This window comes from Cornus florida, unplaced genomic scaffold, assembly GCF_030987335.1.
Source record: "Cornus florida cultivar Cherokee Brave unplaced genomic scaffold, ASM3098733v1 CherokeeBrave_3.0.0_Hap2_Chr08, whole genome shotgun sequence".
Lineage (NCBI taxonomy): Eukaryota > Viridiplantae > Streptophyta > Magnoliopsida > Cornales > Cornaceae > Cornus > Cornus florida.
In genome coordinates, this window is record NW_026775578.1 from 87,898,022 (window position 1) to 87,919,976 (window position 21,955).

The window sequence follows — 21,955 nt, forward strand, 5'->3', positions numbered from 1 at the left end:
GGGTCTAGTCATATAATAGGTTCCTTTATTTAGGTATTTTCATTCAAAGATTTAATCTTTAGTCATTAAAACACGCTTTGCGACTTCATAGGTAACTCGAATAAGTTAATCTCAAAACTCTCATTTTCTTTCAAAGATTTAATCTTTTTACATTAAAATGGTCCACTGACTTAATAGGTACCTTTATTGAGGTATTTTCATTCAAAGATTCAATCTTTACTCTGTAAAACACTCTACGGAACGTCAAAGGGAACTCGAATAAGTTTAACTCAAAAACCTCATTTTCTTTCAAAGATTCAATCTTTATGCACTGAAAAGGTCTAGTGACATAAAAGGTACCTTTATTGAGGTACTTTCAGTTAAAGATTCAACATATACTCATTAAAACACTCTTCGCGACTTCACAGGTAACTCAAATAATTTTAAATTAAAACTCTTTTTTTGCTTCAAAGATTCAATCTATATTCATTAAAAATGTTTAGTGACATAAAAGGTACTTTTATCGAGATATTTTCAATCAAACATTCGATCTTTACTCATTAAAACACTCTTCGCCACTTCATAGGAAACTCGAACAAGTTTAAAACAATACTCTTATTTTCTTTCAAAGATTAAACGTTTATACATTAAAAATGTCTAGTAACATAATAGTTACCTTTATTAAGGTATTTTCATTCAAAGATTCAATTTTTACTCATTAAAACACTCTTCTGCACGTCAAAGGGAACTCAAATATGTTTCACTTCAAACTCTCATTTTCTTTCAAAAATTCAATCTTTAGACATTAAAAAGGTCTAGTCACATATTAGGTTCCTTTATTGAGGTATTTTCATTCAATGATTTAATCTTTAGTCTTTAAAACACACTTCGCAACTTCATATGTAACTCGAATAAGTTAGTCTCAAAACTCTCGTTTTCTTTTAAAGATTCAATCTTTTTACATTTAAAAGGTCTAATGACATACTAGGTACCTTTATTGAGGTATTTTCATTAAAAGATTCAATCTTTACTCTGTAAAACACTCTACGGTACATCAAAGGGAACTCGAATAAGTCCAACTCAAAAACCTTATTTTCTTTCAAAGATTCAATCTTTATACATTGAAAAGGTCTAGTGACAAAAAAGGTTCCTTTATTAAGGTACTTTCATTTAAAGATTCAACATATACTCATTAAAACACTCTTCGCGACTTCATAGGTAACACGAATAATTTTAAATTAAAAACTCTTGTTTTGTTTCAAATATTCAATCTATATACATTAAAAAGGTTTAGTGACATAAAAGGTACTTTTATTGAGATATTTTCAATCAAAGGTTCGATCTTCACTCATTAAAACACTCTTCGCCACTTCATAGGTAACTCGAATAAGTTTAAATTAATACTCATATTTTCTTTCAAAGATTCAACGTTTATACATTAAAAAGGTCTAGTAACATAATAGGTACCTTTATTGAGATATTTTCATTCAAAGATTCAATTTTTACTCATTAAAATACTTTTCGAGGCCTCAAAGGGAACTCAAATAAGTTTCACTCAAAACTCTCAGTTTCTTTCTAAGATTCAATCTTTATGCATTAAAAAGGTCTCGTCACATAATAGGTTCCTTTATTGAGGTATTTTCATTGAAAGATTTAATCTTTAGTAATTAAAACACGTTTCGCGACTTCATAGGTAACTCGAATAAGTTATTCTCAAAACTCTCATTTTCTTTCAAAGATTCAATCTTTTTACATTAAAAAGGTCTAGTGACATACAATGTACCTTTATTAAGGTATTTTCATTCAAAGATTCAATCTATACTCAGTAAAACACTCATCGGGACGTCAAAGAGAACTCGAATAAGTTTAACTCAAAAACCTCATTTTCTTTCAAAGATTCAATCTTTATAAATTAAAAAGGTCTAGTGACAAAAAGGTACCTTTAATGAGGTATTTTCATTCAAATATTCGATCATAAATTATTAAAACACTCTTCACGACTTTATGGGAAATACAAATAAGTTTAATTCAAAACTCTCATTTTCTTTCAAGGATTCAATCTTTATATATTTAAAAGATTTAGTGACATAATAGGTACCTTTATTAAGGTATTTTCATTTAAAAATTCAATCTTTACACTGTAAAACACTCTATGGGATGTCAAAGAGAACTCAAATAATTTAACTCAAAAACCTCATTTTCTTTCAATGATTCAATCTTTATACAATAAAAAGGTCTAGTGATATAAAAGGTACCTTTATTGAGGTACTTTCATTTAAAGATTCAACATAAACTTTTTAAATCACTCTTCGCGACTTCATAGGTAACACGAACAATTTTAAATTAAAACTCTTGTTTTGTTTCAAAGATTCAATCTTTATACATTAAAAAGGTTTAATGACATAAAAGGTACTTTTATTGAGATATTTTCAATCAAAGATTCGATCTTTACACATTAAAACACTCTTCGCCACTTCATAGGTAACTCGAACAAGTTTAAATCAATACTCTTATTTTCTTTCAAAGATTCAACGTTTATACTTTAAAAATGTCTAGTAACATAATAGTTACCTTTATTGAGGTATTTTCATTCAAAAATTCAATTTTTACTCATTAAAACACTCTTCGGCATGTCAAAGGGAACTCGAATGTTTTTCACTCCAAACTCTCATTTTCTTTCAAAGATTTAATCTTTATACATTAAAAAGGTCTAGTCACATATTATGTTCCTTTATTGAGGTATTTTCATTCAAAGATTTAATCTTTAGTCTTTAAAACACACTTTGCAACTTCATATTTAACTCGAATAAGTTAATCTCAAAACTCTCATTTTCTCTTAAAGATTCAATCTTTTTACATTAAAAAGGTTTAGTGACATACTAGGTACCTCTACTGAGATATTTTCATTAAAAGATTCAATCTTTACTCTGTAAAACACTCTACGGTACATCAAAGGGAACTCGAATAAGTCCAACTCAAAAACCTTATTTTCTTTCAAAGATTCAATCTTTATACATTGAAAAGGTCTAGTGACATAAAAGGTTCCTTTATTGAGGTACTTTCATTTAAAGATTTAACATAAACCCTTTAAATCACTCTTCGCGACTTCATAGGTAACACGAATAATTTTAAATTAAAACTCTTGTTTTGTTTCAATGATTCAATCTAAATACTTTTATTGAGATATTTTCAATCAAAGATTCGATCTTTTCTCATTAAAACACTCTTCGCCACTTCATAGGTAACTCGAATAAGTTTATATCAATACTCTTATTTTCTTTCAATGATTCAACGTTTATACATTAAAAAGGTCTAGTAACATAATATGTACCTTTGTTCATGTATTTTCATTCAAAGATTCAATTTTTACTCATTAAAACACTTTTCGGGACGTCAAAGGGAACTCGAATAAGTTTCACCCAAAACTCTCATTTACTTTCAAAGATGCAATCTTTATACATTAAAAAGGTCTAGTCACATAATAGGTTCCTTTATTGAGGTATTTTCGTTCAAAGATTTAATCTTTAGTCATTAAAACACGCTTTGCGACTTCATAGGTAACTCGAATAAGTTAATCTCAAAACTCTCATTTTCTTTCAAAAATTGAATCTTTTTACATTAAAAAGGTCTAGTGACATACTAGGTACCTTTATTGAGGTATTTTCATTCCAAGATTCAATCTTTACTCTGTAAAACACTCTACGGGACGTCAAAGGAAACTCAAATAAGTTTAACTGAAAAACCAAATTTCCTTTAAAAGAATCAATCATTATATATTGAAAAGGTCTAGTGACATAAAAGGTACCTTTATTGAGGTACTTTCATTTAAAGATTCAACATATACTCATTAAAACACTCTTCGCGACTTCTTAGATAACACGAATAATTTTAAATTAAAACTCTTGTTTTGTTTCAAAGATTTAATCTTTATAGGTTAAAAAGGTTTAGTGACATAAAAGGTACTTTTATTGGATATTTTCAATCAAAGATTCGATCTTTACTCATTAAAACACTCTTCGCCACTTTATTGGTAACCCGAATAAGTTTAAATGAATAATCTTATTTTCTTTCAAAGATTCAACGTTTATTCATTAAAAGGTCTAGTAACATTATAGGTACCTTTATTGAGGTATTTTCATTCATAGATTTAATTTTTACTCGTTAAAACACTCTTCGGGACGTCAAAGGGAACTCAAATAAGTTTCACTCAAAACTCTCATTTTCTTTCAAAGATTCAATTTTTATACATTAAAAGGGTCTAGTCACATAATAGGTTCCTTTATTTAGGTATTTTGAATGAAAGATTTAATCTTTAGTCATTTAAAACGCGCTTCCTGACTTTATAGGTAACTCGAATAAATTAATCTCAAAACTCTCATTTTCTTTCAAATATTCAATCTTTTTACTTTAAAAAAGTCTAGTGACATACTAGGTACCTTTATTGAGGTATTTTCAATCAAAGATCCAATCGTTACTCTGTAAAACATTCTACGGGACGTCAAAGGGAACTCGAATAAGTTTAACTCAAAAACCTGATTTTCTTTCAAAGATTCAATCTTTATACATTGAAAAGGTCTAGTGACATAAAAGGTACCTTTATTGAGGTACTTTCATTTAAAGATTCAACATATACTCATTAAAAACACTACATTCGACTTTACAGGTAACACGAATAATTTTAAATTAAAAGTCTTATTTTGTTTCAAAAACTGAATCTATATACATTAAAAATGTTTAGTGACATAAAAGGTACTTTTATTGAGATATTTTCAATCAAAGATTCGATCTTTATTCATTAAAACACTCTTCGCCACTTCATAAGTAACTCGAATAAGTTTAAATCAATACTCTTATTTTATTTCAAAGATTCAACGTTGATACATTAAAAATGTCTAGCAGCATAATAGTTACCTTTATTGACGTATTTTCATCCAAAGATTCAATTTTTACTCATTAAAACACTTTTCGGGACGTCAAAAGGAACTCGAATAAGTTTAACTCAAAACTCTCATTTTCTTTCAAAGATTCAATCTTTATACATTAAAAATGTCTAGTCACATAATAGGTTCCTTTATTGAGGTATTTTCGATTAAAGATTTAATTTTTAGTCTTTAAAACACCCTTCGCGACTTCATATGTAACTCGAATAAGTTAATCTCAAAACTCTCATTTTCTTTCAAAGATTCAATCTTGTCTAGTGACATACTAGGTACCTTTATTGAGGTATTTTCATTCAAAGATTCAATCTTTACTCTGTAAAACACTTTACGGGACGTCAAAGGGAACTCGAATAAGTTTAACTCAGAAACAATATTTTCTTTCAAAGTTTCAATCTTTATACATAGAAAAGGTCTAGTGACACAAAAGGTACCTTTCTTGAGTTACTTTCATTTAAAGATTCAACATATACTCATTAAAACTGTAACGGCCCAAGTTTTTCAACCCGGTGCGTCAGTGATGAACCGAAAGATGATCCGATAACGGATTCAAAATGTGGAAGCAAAAGACAAACAACGGTCTCTAGAGATACAACATGACTCTAAGACACCATTGTGACCCTCAACGAGGTCACGGGACCTAAATGAATCAAATGCGGAAACAACATTTCAAAAACGGACAAGAATGCACCTAGGGGCAAAATCATCATTTCCAGCCTAAAAGTAGGTGCCACCGAGCAAACCATTGGAAAGAAAATGAAAAATCAATGAACTTAGACTCAAAAATCACTTGATTCGGAGTCCGGATGAAGAAGATATGGCTTATGGAAGAAGAAGGGGCAAAACGGTCAAAAATGGGGCAACCAAGAACATCTAACCGGTTAGGAGACCTTCCTAACCAGTTAAGAAGCCAAAAATCTCGCCAAAAACACTGCCCTTGCACATGCAACCGGTTACGAAACCCCTCGTAACCGTTTACATGTGAATAGGGCAGTAAAGTGCAACCCAAAAACCTAGCAGCAAGGGTTTTTCCGGGAAAAATGGAAATTTGAGGGCCTCAGTGACATTTTCTGAAAAACTCAAAGAAGAAACCCCCATCAAAATCGACCTTTCTATGTGACTTGTGAGAAAAATTGAAAAAAACTCACTGTGAAATGCCCAAAATATCCTCCCAAGAAAACTGGTCCAAAGGGTCCAAAAGGCTGCTAAATTTAAAAACTGAAAGCAGAACTTCGGACGCGATTTTCGATGCCAAGATGGCATTTTCTGGAAAAACACGAAGAAGAAACCCCTCCTAAAATCACATTCTCTAATTGACCATGTGAAGAACAGAATTTATTTCCCAAAGAAAATTCCCAAATTACTCTTAGGTCAGAATATACAACAAAAGTGTAAAATGAGTCTGTAGGTGGCTCATTTCACTAAAGAAGAAGCTTTGCCCGGAAACGACCATGCACACAAACGTAACTTACCTAGTAAGATGTGCTACAATAGCCCATGGCCCAAAAATATGGCCGATACAAAATATGACCCCCCAACGGCCAAAATGCCAAAAATGAAGTTTGGAACGAAAACTTGGAATTTAAAATCATGAGATGGTTTCAAAATACCATTTAGCCCTTGGCCACACTTCATACAAAATTAATGAGGCCCTATGGAAGAATCAAAATGGAATTCCCACACCCAATGCAAACATGGTGAAGTAAAAACTCAATATTTTTCAATACTTTCATAATACTCCATGAAGTCAAAAATTACATAGGATACAAATTACATGGCATTGGCCTCCAGCCTCATCTCATACATGTCAAATACATTGTAAAGAGTGTACTCATGTACACATTACATATAAGGAATCAAATGTACACATGATGACATATAAGACTACAATTGGCATTCTAAGCCAACCTTCACAAAAGTGGAAGTCTCCAAGTCCACAAACCATCCAAGCATAATGAAGACCTCAACTTTGATTCTTGCACCTGAAATATGCCCCAGTATCGTAGGGGTGAGTAACATAAAGCTATTCATAGGAAATGAACATGCATCGACCTACGTTTTACAAGTTGCATGATTTAATCATTGTGGTTCATTCCACCTAACGTCTATATCAAAGGTGAGACTCAAGTAGCATCCTAGCTACCTAAGATCATTTCTAGCATCAATCACCTCATTCATGCAATTTTAGCAACATAGGTTCATGTTTACACAAAGCAACAACATAGGAGCATGCTTACACAAAGCAACAACATATAGATTCTCAAGGTTATCAACTTGAAGTCTAAAATGCAACATCAACTAAATATAACAATTTAGCATAATTAGAATATCTAATACCACACATCAAGATATAGATTCTCCAGGTTATCAACTAGAAATCTAAAAGTGTGAAATCAATTAAATATATCAATTTAGTATGGATGTACTTAACAACATTAAAATCGCCAATAGCCAAAACCACAAGTTAACAAGGTAAACATGATTGTCAACTTGAAATTGAATGCGAAAACAAACAGTGGAAGACTTGGACATCACGCTCGGAATTCTGCCGAGACCTCAATGGTTATTCCGGGCACTAACCCGCAGGGAAGACTACCCTAAGTGCGCACTATCTCAATGACTAAGAGGACTCACATCACCGTATTAGAGCCAAACCCTAGCCATCTCAACTCAACAATATTCCAAGATTCCAAAATAAGCCAACTAAGTTCATAACTTATACATATTACTACTACATAGTAACAAGTTAGCAATATAACTCTCAATTGTGCATAATAAGCATTTCATATCCATAATGCTACGAAATCACAAGCCAACAATATTTTCATATTAGAAACATACTCTCACGAATATAAACTTAACAACAATACTCTTCAATGCATATAACACAATCTAGTGAATACATCACAAGTTTAAATCTATACTCTTAAAATAAAAACAACTTCTAAAACATGATTAGATCCATGGATAAACAAGATAGAATTTAATTACATCAAAATAATTAAACTCTCTAGATTTTAAATCATTTCCAATTGGCCCCAATTTAATATATGTTAATAGACATATCATAGTCATTACATATATTCACACACAAGCTTAATTAGGCCTATGAAACCTCAAAAAAATAGATTTTAATTAATTCCCTTAATTAAAGTTTCTAGATTTCTAAACTCAACCCAATGCTCTTAAATTAAAGCATGTTAACAAATATGCCAAAACTCAATTTAGAAGTATAATAGAACTCAATTTCATGCAAGGTACGGCTATGAACTTTAATCTTTCACAAAAGATAAATATTAACTAAAAAGAGCAATTCTTATTTAATTAATTCCAATTTAATATATGTTAACCAGCATATTAAAACAAGAGTTTCTACCATGCCACAATTCAAAACCAAGTTTCTCATCATCATGAAAATTAAATCTTATACAAAAAATTAAATATTTCAAATTTCTTAGATTTGATACAAGACATGCATATAGGTTGTATAAACATGGAAAACACACAATACAACACATATAAAATCCTAAAACATTCCCTACCTCCATTTGAGATGAAATCTCAAATCCCTACCAAAATAAATCAGCTCCCGAATCCGACGAAACTCCTAGGTTTTGTCGGGGACAACACCACGAACATGAATCCCAAGGAAGCCCCATCAAAAATACAACTTGACTTCAAACTCGAACTCAAGAAATGGCCAAAACGAGATTCCAATCGGTTGGAATCGAAGGCGTCGCCGAGGGGAATAATAAACACAAAGGCATCACCACTTTTTAATGAAGGGAAGAAGTCCAAAAGAGGAGAGAGAAGATGGCAGCCATGGATGGAGCTTGGACCGGCCATGAGAGAGGAGAGAGAGAAAAATCTGATTTTTCTTTCTAAGACCTCCTATTTATAGAAAAACTCATAAAGTGCACCGAACGGGCTCCACGGGGTCCGGAAAAGTGGATTTCACGCAAACGCGCTCAAATGGAAAAACTCTGTGAACGAAAAAGATTTAAAAAGAGATAATATGAACAACGGAAGAAACGGCGTCAAAAACCGAGTCTCGAGTTATGCCCAAAACAAGTTTGGCGCAAACCGGGGCCAGAAACTCTGAAACTGGAAAACATCGTTCAGGAGGATATTCTAAGAGTCCGCGACTCGACGAAATGTGAAAATGAGTCCTATATGAGGATCCAGGCTCAAAACAAGGAATTGAGCAATAATTTTCATTAATTGCACAATAGCCCCACAAGAAAGTGAAAACTACAAAACTGCCCTAGAATGAAAATATCTTCCAAAAGATATTTTCTTAGATACCCCTGAAATAAAATATCTTCAAAAGATATTTATGAAAAACACCCCAAGAAAAGAAAAAGTTTCCAAAGAACTTTACACTTACGCCCCTATGGGTACCGGGAGCAACCAGAGTACTTTCTTACGAAAGTAAAGATACGTATCTCATAGAAATCATTGGGAATGAAGATACGCGAAGTCAGAAACCAACTCCGAACACAAGAAGTGTGGTTATGCAAACAAAGTGACAAACGGGAAAAAGACGAAATAGGGAAAAAGGCAAAATAGGGAAAAGACAAAAAGTAAATAGTGTCGAAAAATGAAAAGTGCGGAACTAACTTGGTCCTCAAAGGAAGTTGTCAATCCACAGAAAAGAGTCTCGAAAATCAGTCCAGAGCACTCGAGACGACACTAATGGACAAGAAACCAAACTCAGAAGGGAAAAGATCCACGGAAAAAATTTATCCGAAAAAACCGGGTCATTACAACCTTTCCACCTTAAATGGATTTCATCCCCGAAATCCAGCCCCAACAAAATAAAAAGGCGAAACCAGGATAGCTACGGAGTACATCTCCGAGTACCCCACACAACACGCCACACCAGCGACCTCAAAGCTGAAAGGAACACACAAACCAGTGTCATTTGCACCCACGTGCTCATGACAAGACAACCTCTCGAAGGCAAAATGACCACATAGCCACACGACAAGTCAAAACTCACGCACTGAACCCAAGGTCAGACAAGGGAATGGAAGACAACAACCGAAAGCATTCCTCCTGATGAACCATCAAACCGATTCAAAAATAACCACCAAAAGGACTCCAAGAAACCACATATCGAATCAAGGTACAAAACAAACACAACGTGGCAGTACGAATAGCGACTAGAACTCGCCCACGATGTACTCGAATGTGTGGTAGCAACGACAGTACCTAGTGCCCGCCCACACTTACCCGTCAGTAAGGTAGCATTGACAGCAACTAGTACTCGCCCATAACACACAACTTTGTACGGTAACATGATAGTATAAGGCACTAATTCATAACCTGCCCCCCACTAGGTCTACCCATGAAACCTCTCGATACAAATGACATCAATGTCACAAAACGATCACGGTCAAAAGCAATATGGAACCAAGCATCTGTGAGAGTTAGAATATGATCCAAAGACGTTCCGGACCATCTCGGCCAATCCCAAACTCTGACAACAATGTCACAGGCACCATTATGTTTAAGGCCCAAAATCCTCAACACAACAAAACCAACAACTCCAATGTCTCAAAATGCTACTACTAACAACATCAATTGAGAATCCAGAGCAGCCTGAAAAGCAAATCAAAACTTTCAGAGATCAAAACGAACCTCACCATAAGGCATTTCATCAAAAGTCCTTCATATCTCCCTGAAACTGATCAACTACAAGACCAATCACCATGATCAAACATCAGATCCACATCCCTATCACGGATAACTAAATCCTCAAAATACAAACCCACCAAGTGGCACACACATCAAAATGCCAACAACTAAGGTCACAAGATGAATCTCTCAAAACCATGCTTGGCAACACCAAGCTAAATCAAAATTCTTTAATTTTTGATCCACAACCAATCATCAGGACTACGATTCCTCAAAACTATGCCTAGTCATAACTAGGACGAGAAACTCCATAACAAGCCATATCCAACAACAATCGTCCAAAACTTCTCCTAGAAGTTAACCACATCCAGGTCTCCAAAACGGAAATAAGTTTCCAAAAGACATTCTCAAAAGAGCATCGAGCTCACCTCACAATTAAACAATTCCTCAATGATATGGATACACGTCCCCAAAAAAATGATCTCACACCAATCAACTCACTCTGAGCACCACAACTCTGTCAACAACCACGACAAAAACTCCCCAAGGAAAGACACGAAAGAAAGGGAGTTACCAGTCCTAAAAAGGACAACACCTCGACTCTGTCCCTGAAACAAAAGACAACAAGGTCAAAGACTTCACCCCCTACATGGAAGTAAGCCGACCAAAATATATCAAATCCTCACCAAGGACTCAAGACAACAACGATGATCCTCATGGACCAACCAACCCCAAAACAGCGCACAACATAACGGAAAGAAAAGACTCACTCCTTGTGAAGTCCCTTACACGAACCAACACAAAACCCTTGTGGAAACCCGCACACACTACATGCGACCGAGGGAAACGAATGGGAAAACCAAACCTGGAAGTCATGCATATGGCAAGGAATGCAACTACCAGAAAAAAAATCTACTCACGTAGATAAAAATCAAAGGTACATGCAACACGTCTCCACGTAAGCACAAAAGCATGTTACTAAAGCGCAATAACAACTTGGCATCTCTGAGCATATAAAGAAGGCATGCTAATGCCACACAACAAGAAGGCAAATGTGGATACACCTCCACCTACTCATGCATCACAATATCATCAATAATACTACTAACATGGTAGTAAATGAAACTGCATAAGATAACATGATGCAACAATGAACCCTATGGACATCGTGTCCTAGAGTGCCTAAGAAAGGAAAAGACAATTCCTAGTCATAAACTGTCTCCAAAACCAATGCGACAACAACCTGTCTCAAAGCAAATGTGAGCCCTTACCACAACGGTAAGACTCTAACAATCCATCTCAAAATCTAGAGGTGGCACTACAAGTGACACTAACAGTGCAGTGCTCTCACTACCCATAACATCAATCAATCAACTTGATCCCAAAAACGTCATCACGTAAGAACTCCTGAAGGAAAATGGCAACTATAGCCATACTAATAACAACCAAATCAATCACCACGACTGATCGCCAAAATAACCATCATCATCACCGATCAAAGGACAATGCCTATCAAAACAAAACCAACATTGATGCCACCCGAATTGCGCTTATAGCTAGCCAGTACGGTAGCATGGCAGTGCCATGCACCCGCCCATAAACGTACCCGCCCACGAAAATTGCAATCCCAGAGGAATCATCCTGATCAACCAAGGATCCTAAGAGGTCCATAACCTCATTATGGCTCAAAACCAACAAATCCACCACTATGGTAACACCAAATGACTCATCTCACAAGAGCCTAAACAAAAGGTGACCATCCACCTACCTCAAAACCAATACTAGGTCGATAACAACCTATACTACCACGAAACTGTGACTACAATCACCGTCAACCTCAACTCGTGCCTCAATGACCAATCCCGTGTCATGCCAAGTATGCAACACAATTATGCATATACAATTCTAATTTAGCATACGTCACATGTCATGCTCTTTACATTAGAATAAAACAATGTTAAACAAACGGCATACAACATGTAGCACGTAAACACATAAACATGTTATCAACCAAAACATGTTATCATAAATCATATAAGCAAATAGAGCATGGCAACAAAAGCATGATATGCATCCAAAACCCGTCGTCCAAATGTTTTCGAACCTAGGAGCTCTGATACCACTTGTGACGGCCCAAGTTTTTCAACCCGGTGCGTCAGAGATGAATCGAAAGATAATCCGATAACGGATCCGAAATACAGAAGCAAAAGACAAACGACGGTCTCTAGTGATACAACATGACTCTAGGACACCATTGTGACCCTCAACGAGGTCACGGGACCCAAAGGAATCAAATGCGGAAACAACATTTCAAAAACAGACAAGAATGCACCTAGGGGCAAAATCATCATTTCTAGCCTAAAAGTGGGTGCCACCAAGCACACCATTGGAAAGACAACGAAAAATCAATGAACTTAGACTCAAAAATCGCTTGATTCGGAGTCCGGATGAAGAAGATATGGCTTACGGAAGAACAAGGGGCAAAACGGTCAAAAAGGGGCAACCAAGAACATCTAACCGGTTAGGAGACCTTCCTAACTGGTTAGGAAGCCAAAAATCTCGCCAAAAACACTGCCCATGCACATGTAACCGGTTACAAAACCCCTCGTAACCGTTTACATGTGAAGAGGGCAGTAAAGTGTAACCTAAAAACCTGGCAGCAAGGGTTTTTTCGGAAAAAATGGAAATTTGAGGGCCTCGATGACATTTTCTGGAAAAACTCAAAGAAGAAACCCCCCTTAAAATCGAGTTTTCTACATGATTTAAGAAAAATTGAAAAAAACTCACTGTAAAATGCCCAAAATGCCCTCCCAAGAAAACTGGTCCAGAGGGTCCAAAAAGCTGCTAAATTTAAAAACTGAAAGCTGAACTTCGAATGCGATTTCCGATGCCAAGATGGCATTTTCTGGAAAAACATGAAGAAGAAACCCCTCCTAAAATCACATGGGATACAAATTACATGCGAAAAATGAAGTTTGGAACGAAAACTTGGAATTTAAAATCATGAGATGGTTTCAAAATACCATTTGGCCCTTAGCCACACTTCATAAATAATTAATGAGGCCCTATGGAAGAATCAAAATGGAATTCCCACACCCAATGCAAACATGGTGAAGCAAAAACTCAATATTTTTCAATACTTTCATAATACTCCATGAAGTCAAAAATTACATAGGATACAAATTACATTGCATTGGCCTCCGGCCTTATCTCATACATGTCAAATACATTGTAAAGAGTGTACTCATGTACACATTACATATAAGGAATCAAATGTACACATGTTAACATATAAGACTACAATTGGCATTCCAAGCTAACCTTCACAAAAGTGGAAGTCTCCAAGTCCACAAACCATCCAAGCATAATGAAGACCTCAACTTTGATTCTTACACCAGAAATATGCCCCAGTATCATAGGGGTGAGAAACATAAAGCTACTCGTAGGAAATGAGCATGCATCGACCTACGTTTTACAAGTTGCATGATTTAATCATTGTAGTTCATTCCACCTAACGTCTATGTCAAAGGTGAGACTCAAGGAACATCCTAGCTACCTAAGATCATTTCTAGCATCAATCACCTCATTCATGCAATTTTAGCAACATAGGTTCATGCTTACACAAAGCAACAGCATATAGATTCTCAAGGTTATCAACTTGAAGTCTAAAATTCAACATCAATGAAATATAACAATTTAGCATAATTAAAATATCTAATACCACACATCAAGACATAGATTCTTTAGGTTATCAACTAGAAATCTAAAAGTGTGAAATCAACTAAATATATCAATTTAGTATGGATGTACTTAACAACATCAAAATCGCCAATAGCCAAAACCACAAGTTAACAAGGTAAACATGATTGTCAACTTGGAATTGAATGCGAAAACAAACAGTGGAAGACTTGGACATCACGCTCGAAATTCTACCGAGACCTCAATGGTTATTCCGGGCACTAACCCGCAGGGAAGACCACCCTAAGTGCGCACTATCTCAATGACTAAGAGGACTCACATCCCCGTACTAGAGCCAAACCCTAGCCATCTCAACTCAACAATGTTCCAAGATTCCAAAATAAGCCAACTAAGTTCATAACTTATACATATTACTACTACATAGTAACAAGTTAGCAATATAACTCTCAATTGTGCATAATAAGCATTTCATATCCATAATGCTACGAAATCACAAGCTAACAATATATTCATATTAGAAACATACTCTCATGAATATAAACTTAACAACAATACTCTTCAATGCATATAACACAATATAGTGAATACATCACAAGTCTAAATCCATGCTCTTAAAATAGAAATAACTTCTAAAACATGATTAGATCTATGGATAAACAAGATAGAATTTAATTACATCAAAATAATTAAACTCTCTAGATTTCAAATCAATTCCAATTGGCCCCAATTTAATATATGTTAATAGACATATCATGGTCATTACATATATTCACACACAAGCTTAATTTGGCCCATGAAACCTCAAAAAAATAGATTTTAATTAATTCCCTTAATTAAAGTTTCTAGATTTCCAAACTCAACCCAATGCTCTCAAATTAAAGTATGTTAACAAAAATGCCAAAACTCAATTTAGAAGCATAATACAACTCAATTTCATGTAAGGTACGGCCATGGACTTTAATCTTTCACAAAAGATAAATATTAACTAAAAAGAGCAATTCTTATTTAATTAATTCTAATTTAATATATGTTAACCAGAATATTAAAACAAGAGTTTCTACCATGCCACAATTCAAAACCAAGTTTCTCATCATCATGAAAATTAAATCTTATACAAAGAATTAAATATTTCAAATTTCTTAGATTTGATACAAGGCATGCATATAGGTTGTATAAACATGGAAAACACACAATACAACACATATAAAATCCTAAAACATTCCCTACCTCCATGTGAGATGAAATCTCAAATCCCCACCAAAATAAATCGACTCCGAATCCGACGAAACTCCTAGGTTTTGTCGGGGACAACACCATGAACATGAATCCCAAGGAAGCCCCATCAAAAACTCAACTTGTCTTCAAACCCAAACTTAAGAAATGGCCAAAACGAGATTTCAATCGGTTGGAATCGAAAGCCTCGCCGAGGGGAACAATAAACACAAAGGCATCACCACTTTTTAATGAAGGGAAGAAGTCCAAAAGAGGAGAGAGAAGATGGTAGCCATGGATGGAGCTTCGACCGGCCATGAGAGAGGAGAGAGAGAGAAAAATCTTATTTTTCTTTCTAAGACCTCCTATTTATAGAAAAACTCAAAAAGTGCCCCGAACGGGCCCCGCCGGGTCCGGAAAAGTGGAATTCACGCAGACGAGCTCAAATGGCGAAACTTTATGAACGAAAAAGATTTAAAATGAGATAATATGAACAACGGAAGAAACGGCGTCAAAAACTAAGTCCCGACCAGAGAGTTATGCCTAAAACAAATTTGGCGCAAACTAGAGCCAGAAACCCTAAAACTGGAAAACATCGTCCAGGAGGAAATTCTAAGAGTCCGCGACTTGACGAAATATGAAAATGAATCCCATACGAGGATCCAGGCTCAAAACAAGGCATTGAGCAATAACTTTCATTAATTGCACAATGGCCCCACAAGAAAATAAAAACTGCGAAACTGTCCCAGAATGAAAATATCTTCCAAAAGATATTTTCTTAGATACCCCTGAAATAAAATATCTTCAAAAAATATTTATGAAAAACACCCCAAGAAAAGAAAAAATTTTCAAAGAACTTTACACTTATGGCCCTATGGGCACAGGGAGCAATCAGAGTACTTTCTCACGAAAGTAAAGATACGTATCTCATAGAAATCATTGGGAATGAAGATATGCGAAGTCAAAAACCAACTCCGAACACAAGAAGTGTGGTTACGAAAACAAAGTGACAAACGGGGAAAAGACGAAATAGGGAAAAAGACAAAATAGGGAAAAAGACAAAAAGTGAATAGTGTCGAAAAACGAAAAGTGCGGAACTGACTCAGTCCTCAAAGGAAGTTGTCAATCCACAGAAAAGAGTCTTGAAAATCACTCCAGAGCACTCGAGACGACACTAATGGACAAGAAACCAAACTCAGAAGGGAAAAGATCCACGGAAAAAATTTGTCCAAAAATATCGGGTCATTACAAAAACACTCTTTGCGACTTCATAGGTAAAACGAATAATTTTAAATTTAAACTCCTGTTTTGTTTCAAAGATTTAATCAATATACAGTAAAAAGGTTTAGTGACATAAAAGGTACTTTTATTAAGGTATTTTGAATCAAAGATTCGATCTTTACTCATTAAAACACTCTTCGCCACTTCATAGGTAACTCGAATAAGTTTAAATCAATACGCTTATTTTCTTTCAAAGATACAATGTTTATACATTAAAAAGGAGTACTAACATAATAGGTACCTTTATTGAGGTATTTTCATTCAAAGATTCAACTTTTACTCATTAAAATACTCTTCGGAACGTTAAAGGGAACTCGAATAAGTTTCAATCAAAATTCTCATTTTCTTTCAAAGATTCAATCTTTATACATTAAAAGGGTCTAGTCACATAATAGGTTCCTTTAGTTTGGTATTTTCATTCTAAGATTTAATCTTTAATTATTAAAACATGCTTCGCGACTTCATTGGCAACTCGAATATGTTAATTTCCAAACTCTCATTGTTTTTTAAAGATTCAATCTTTTTGCCTTAAAAAGGCCTAGTGACGTACTACGTACCTTTACTAAGGTATTTTCATTCAAAGATTCAATCTTTACTTTGTAAAACACTCTACTTGACATCAAAGGGAACTCGAATAAGTCTAACTCAAAATCCTAATTTTCTTTTAAAGATTCAATCTTTATACATTAAAAAGGTCTAGTGACATAAAAGGTACCTTTATTGAGTTACTTTCATTTAACGATTCAACATATACTAATTAAAACACTCTTCGTGACTTCACATGTAACACGAATAATTTTAAATTAAAATTTTTATTTGGTTTCAAAGATTCAATCTATATACATTAAAAATGTTCAGTGACATAAAAGGTACTTTTATTGAGATATTTTCAATCAAAGATTCGATATTTACTCATTAAAACACTCTTCGCCACTTCATAGGTAACTCGAATAAGTTTAAATCAATACTCTTCTTTTCTTTCAAAAATTCAACGTTTATACATTAAAAATGTCTAGTAACATAATAGTTACCTTTATTGAGGTATTTTCATTCAAAGATTCAACTTTTACTCATTAAAATACTCTTCGGGACGTCAAAGGGAACTCGAATAATTTTCACTCAAAACTCCCATTTTCTTTCAAAGATAAAATCTTTATACATTGAAAAGGTCTACTCACATAATAGGTTCTTTTATTGAGGTATTTTCATTCAAAGATTTAATCTTTAGTCTTTAAAACACGCTTCGCGACTTCATATGTAACTCAAATAAGTTAATCTCAAAACTCTCATTTTCTTTCAAAGATTTAATCTTCTTACGTTAAAAAGGTCTAGTGACATACTAGATAGCTTTATTGAGGTATTTTCATTCAAAGATTCAATCTTTACTTTGTAAAACACTCTACGGGATGTCAAAGGGAACTCGATTTAGTTTAACTCAAAAACCTCTTTTTCTTTCAAACATTCAATCTTTATACATTGAAATGGTCTAGTGACATAAAAGGTACCTTTATTGAGGTAGTTTCATTTAAAGATTCAACATATACTCATTAAAACACTCTTCGCGACTTTACATGTAACACAAATAATTTTAAATTAAAACTCTTATTTTGTTCCAAAAACTCAATCTATATATATTAAAAATGTTTTGTGACATAAAAGGTACTTTTATTGAGATATTTTCAATCAAAGATTCGATCTTTATTCATTAAAATACTCTTCGCCACTTCATACGTAACTCGAATAAGTTTAAATCAATACTCTTATTTTCTCTCAAAGATTAAACGTTTATACAATAAAAATGTCTAGCAACATAATAGTTAGCTTTATTGACGTATTTTCATTCAAAGATTCAATTTTTTCTCGTTAAAACACTCTTCGGGACGACAAAGGGAACTCGAATAAGTTTAACCCGAAACTTTCATTTTCTTTCAAAGATTCAATCTTTATACATTAAAAAAGTCTAGTCACATAATATGTTCCTTTATTGAGGTATTTTCATTCAAAGATTTAATCTTTAGTTTTTAAAACACGCTTCACGACTTCATATGTAACCCGAATAAATTAATCTCAAAACTCTCATTTTCTTTCAAAGATTCAATCTTTTTACATTAAAAAGGTCTAGTGACATACTCGGTACCTTTATTATGGTATTTTCATTCAAAGATTCAATTTTTACTCTGTAAAACACTCCACGGGACGTCAAAGGGAACTCGAATTAGTTTAACTCAAAAACCTCATCTTCTTTCAAAGATTCAATCTTTTTACATTAAAAATGTCTAGTGATATGCTAGGTACCTTTATTGAGATATTTTCATTCAAAGATTCAATCTTTACTTTGTAAAACACTCTACGGGACGTCGAAGGGAACTCGAATAAGTCTAACTCAAAAACCTTATTTTCTTTCAAAGATTCAATCTTTATACATAGAAAAGGTCTAGTGACATAAAAGGTACCTTTATTGAGTTACTTTCATTTAAAGATTCAACATTTACTCATTAAAACACTCTTCGCGACTTCTTAGGTAAAACGAATAATTTTAAATTAAAACTCTTGTTTTGTTTCAAAGATTCAATCTATATACATTAAAAAGGTTTAGTGACATAAAATGTACGTTTATTGAGAAATTTTCAATCAAAGATTCCATCCTTACTCATTAAAATACTCTTTGCCACTCCACAGGTAATTCGAATAAGTTTAAATCAATACGCTTATTTTCTTTCAAAGATACAACGTTTAAACATTAAAAAGTTTAGTAACATAATAGATACCTTTATTGAGATATTTTCATTTAAAGATTCAATTTTTACAATTTAAAATACTCTTCGGGACGTCAAAGGGAACTCCAATAAGTTTCGCCCAAAACTCTCATTTTTTTTCAAAGATTCAATCTTTATACATTATAATTGTCTAGTCACAAAATAGGTTCCTTTATTTAGGTATTTTCATTCTAAGATTTAATCTTTAATTATTAAAACATGTTTCGCGACTTCATAGGTAACTCGAATAGGTTAATCTCCAAACTCTCATTTTTTTTCAAAGATTCAATATTTTTACATTAAAAAGGTCTTGTGACGTACTAGGTACCTTTATTAAGGTATTTTCATTCAAAAATCTGTAAAACACTCTACGGGACGTCAAAGGGAACTCGAATAAGTTTAACTCAAAAACCTCATTTTCTTTCAAAGATTCAATCTTTATACACTGAAAAGGTCTAGTGATATGAAAGGTACTTTTATTGAGTTACTTTCATTCAAAGATTCAACATATACTAATTAAAACACTCTTTGCGACTTCACATGTAACACGAATAATTTTAAATTAAAACTCTTATTTGGTGTCAAAGATTCAATTTATATACATTAAAAATGTTTAGTGACATAAAAAGTACTTTTATTGAGATATTTTCAATCAAAGATTCGATCTTTACTCATTAAAACACTCTCCGCCACTTCATAGGTAACTCAAATTAGTTTAAATCAATTCTCTTATTTTCTTTCAAAGATTCAATGTTTATACATTAAAAATGTCGACTAACATAATAGTTATCTTTATTGAGGTATTTTCATTCAAATATTCAATTCTTACTCATTAAAATACTCTTCGGGATGTCAAAAGTAACTCGAATAATTTTCACTCAAAACTCTCATTTTCTTTCAAAGATAAAATCTCTATAAATTAAAAAGGTCTAGTCACATAATAGGTTCCTTTATTGAGGTATTTTCATTCAAAGATTTAATCTTTAGTCTTTAAAACACGCTTCACGACTTCATATGTACCTCGAATAAGTTAATCTCAAAACTCTCATTTTGTTTCAAAGATTCAATCTTTTTACATTAAAAAGGTCTAGTGACATACTAGGTACCTTTATTGAGGTATTTTCATTCAAATATTCAATCTTTACCCTATAAAACACTCTACGGGACGTCAACGGGAACTCGAATAAGTTTAACTCAAAAACCTAAATTTCTTTCAAAGATTCAATCTTTATACATTAAAAAGATCTAGTGACATAAAAGGTACCTTTATTGAGGTAATTTCATTTAAAGATTCAACATATACTCATTAAAACACTCTTCGCGACTTCATAGGTAACAAGAATAACTTTCAATTAAAACTCTTATTTTGTTTCAAAGATTCAATCTATATACATTAAAAATATTTCGTGCAATAAAAGGTACTTTTATTGAGATATTTTCAATCAAATATTCAATCTTCACTCATTAAAATATTCTTCGCCGCTTCATACGTAACTCGAATAAGTTTAAATCAATATTCATATTTTCTTCCAAAGATTCAACGTTTATACATTAAAAAGGTCTACTAACATAATAGGTACCTTTATTGAGGTATTTTCATTCAAAGATTCAATTTTTACTCATTAAAACACTCTTCGAGACGTCAAAGGGAACTCGAATTAGTTTCATTCAAAACTCTCATTTTCTTTCAAAGATTCAATCTTTATACATTAAAAGGGTCTAGTCACACAATAGGTTCCTTTATTTTGGTATTTCCATTCAAAGATTTAATCTTTAGTCATTAAAACACGCTTCGAGACTTCATAGGTAACTCGAAAGTTAATCTCAAAACTTTCATTTTCTTTCAAATATTCAATTTTTTTACATTAAAAAGGTCTAGTGACATAGTAGGTACCTTTATTGAGGTATTTTCATTCAAAAATTCAATCTTTACTCTGTAAAACACTCTACGAGACGTCAAAGGGAACTCGAATTAGTTTAACTCAAAAACCTCATTTTCTTTCAAAGATTCAATCTTTATACATTGAAAAGGTCTGGTGACATAAAAGGTACCTTTTTTGAGGTACGTTTATTTGAATATGGAACATATACTCATTAAAACACTCTTCGCGACTTTTCAGGTAACACGAATAATTTTAAATTAAAACACTTATTTTGTTTCAAAAACTCAATCTATATACATTAAAAATGTTTAGTGACATAAAATGTACTTTTATTAAGATATTTTCAATCAAAGATTCGATCTTTACTCATTAAAACACTCTTCGTCACTTCATAGGCAACTCGAATAAGTTTAAATTAATACTCTTATTTTCTTTCAAAGATTCAACATTTGTACATTAAAAATGTCTAGCAACATAATAGTTACCTTTGTTGACATATTTTCATTCAAAGATTAAATTTTTACTCATTAAAACACTCTTCGAGACGTCAAAGGGAATTCGAATAAGT